We start from the raw sequence: 2,500 nt of genomic DNA, 5'->3' as shown, positions 1-2,500 counted from the left end.
GTTTGGAACGCGAAGAGCACCGCAGTTGCGGCGGTGTCCCGATCTTCCCCTCGGACCTTGAAAATCCGGGAGAGGGCCACGTGGAGGTGTCGCGCCGGTTCGTACCCATATCCGCAGCAGGTCTCCAAGGTGAAGAGCCTCTAGTCGATAGAATAATGTAGGTAAGGGAAGTCGGCAAATTGGATCCGTAACTTCGGGATAAGGATTGGCTCTGAGGATCGGGGCGTGTCGGGCTTGGTCGGGAAGTGGGTCAGCGCTAACGTGCCGGGCCTGGGCGAGGTGAGTGCCGTAGGGGTGCCGGTAAGTGCGGGCGTTTAGCGCGGGCGTGGTCTGCTCTCGCCGTTGGTCGGCCTCGTGCTGGTCGGCGGTGCAGGATGCGCGCGCCTGCGCGGCGTTCGCGCCCCGGTGCTTCAACCTGCGTGCAGGATCCGAGCTCGGTCCCGTGCCTTGGCCTCCCACGGATCTTCCTTGCTGCGAGGCCGCGTCCGCCTTAGCGTGCTCCTCCGGGGGCGCGCGGGTGCGCGGATTCTCTTCGGCCGCCATTCAACGATCAACTCAGAACTGGCACGGACTGGGGGAATCCGACTGTCTAATTAAAACAAAGCATTGCGATGGCCCTAGCGGGTGTTGACGCAATGTGATTTCTGCCCAGTGCTCTGAATGTCAACGTGAAGAAATTCAAGCAAGCGCGGGTAAACGGCGGGAGTAACTATGACTCTCTTAAGGCCAGCGCCCGCTGCGACGCAGCCTAACCGCCGAAACCGTACAGGGTGCGCCCCTGCCTCTTCAGGGCGTACACCACGTCCATGGCCGTCACAGTCTTGCGCTTGGCGTGCTCAGTGTACGTCACCGCGTCGCGGATCACGTTCTCCAGGAACACCTTCAGCACCCCGCGGGTCTCCTCGTAGATCAGACCAGAGATGCGCTTCACGCCGCCCCTGCGAGCCAGGCGGCGGATGGCGGGCTTCGTGATGCCCTGGATGTTGTCGCGCAACACCTTGCGGTGCCGCTTGGCGCCACCCTTGCCGAGCCCCTTTCCTCCCTTGCCGCGGCCTGTCATCCTTCCTCGGGCAAAGCAAAACGTGCACAAACAGCAGCTGCAGCGGCTGGAGAGTCGGCTACGGAGTAACTATGACTCTCTTAAGGTGGCCAAGTGGCGGCGGTGTGGCTGCATCCGGACTTGGCTTTTCGAAGTGCGGTCTTGATGTAGTCGTGCTGCTGCTGCGAGGTGCCTTCCTTGGGTTGTAGTTACAGGGAGAGTGATGCGCAATACATGGGCCTAGCCCTCTTAGCCTCTCCTCTCCTGCGGTCTTCTCCCCTTCTCGTGGGCCCGCTGATTTTCGCAGAGTGGAAGACCGCACCAGGGGCTTGGGGGGGTTACCAGCCCCCCCTCGCACTATCCCTTTGTTAGTTGGGGGCAGTATTCAGAGAAAAAGTGGTGGCCCTTCCGCTGAAGGTGCCACCCCAACTTCCCCAGCACCTAGCCGGCCAACCGGCCGTGCCGAAAATTTTGTAACTTTTGCAGCTATGTATACCTGTAGTGAGTGCCACCGCAGCTTCACCACCAAGAACGGTCTCGGGGTCCATCGCCGCCGCCAACACCTTGCGGCCGCCAACGCGGAGATCGTCACGGAGAGGCATCGCGCGAGGTGGACGGAGGAAGAAGTCCTGTCGCTCGCCAAGGCAGAGGCCGAACTGTTCCTCGAGAGGGACGCCCGGTTCTTCTTTGTAAATCAAGAACTCATCAGGATGTTCCCCGACCGAACGCTTGAGGCAATCAAGTGCCGACGGCGGCAAGCTGCCCACAAGCAGCTTGTCCGCCAATTCATGGAGGCGCTTGAGATCGGTCGGGGGGAAGAGCCGGCGTCCCGCCGGGGAGCAGCGAGCCCGCTGCCTGACGCGGGCGAGGCCGCTGCGCCGCCCGTCGACGCAGCCGAGGACTTCGCGGCCGACACCACCGGGCCGCCGCCGGAGGGGCCGACTGACGCCGCCATCTGGGAGCATCTGGCGGGGCTACCCGCTTCCGCCCAGCGTTTCTCTGCCCTGGATCGTGTCATAGGTCTGGGGCGGGGCACGCCGCCCGATGTCATCCTGGGCATGCTCCCGGATGCCCTTGCGTCGGTCGGGTCCAGAGGGGAGAGATCGATCACCAGGACACAGCGGCCGCGCCAACCATCGAAGCGGCCGCCTGCCGCGCCGCCGACGCAGAAGCGCAAGCGGCGCCGCTGGGAGTACGCGAGAACGCAGGATGCCTTCCGACGGTCGCGTGCACGTTGCGTGCGCGGCCTCTTGGATGGCACCCTGCTCCAGCCGCCACCTGCCATCCCTGGTCTGCTGGACTTCTGGGCGGACCTCTTCACCAAGAAGCCCATCTCCACCGCGGGCTTCATTCGTGACCGCCTCCTCCCGCACTCAGAGCCTGTCGCTCTTGAGTGCATATGGGGGCCGGTCACACATGAGGAGGTCGCCGCCGCGTTGCCGCCCAGGGGATCAGCAGCCG

The 2,500-nt window shown here is 63.8% G+C and overlaps 1 pseudogene; it reads left to right on the top strand.

The window, feature by feature from the left end:
• Positions 1-2,500, top strand: part of LOC124733066 — an 8,382-nt pseudogene that overhangs the window by 2,159 nt on the left and 3,723 nt on the right.

The sequence above is a fragment of the Schistocerca piceifrons genome, unplaced genomic scaffold, assembly GCF_021461385.2.
Source record: "Schistocerca piceifrons isolate TAMUIC-IGC-003096 unplaced genomic scaffold, iqSchPice1.1 HiC_scaffold_1377, whole genome shotgun sequence".
Taxonomy (NCBI): domain Eukaryota; kingdom Metazoa; phylum Arthropoda; class Insecta; order Orthoptera; family Acrididae; genus Schistocerca; species Schistocerca piceifrons.
This window is presented reverse-complemented; position numbering and strand designations above follow the sequence as displayed.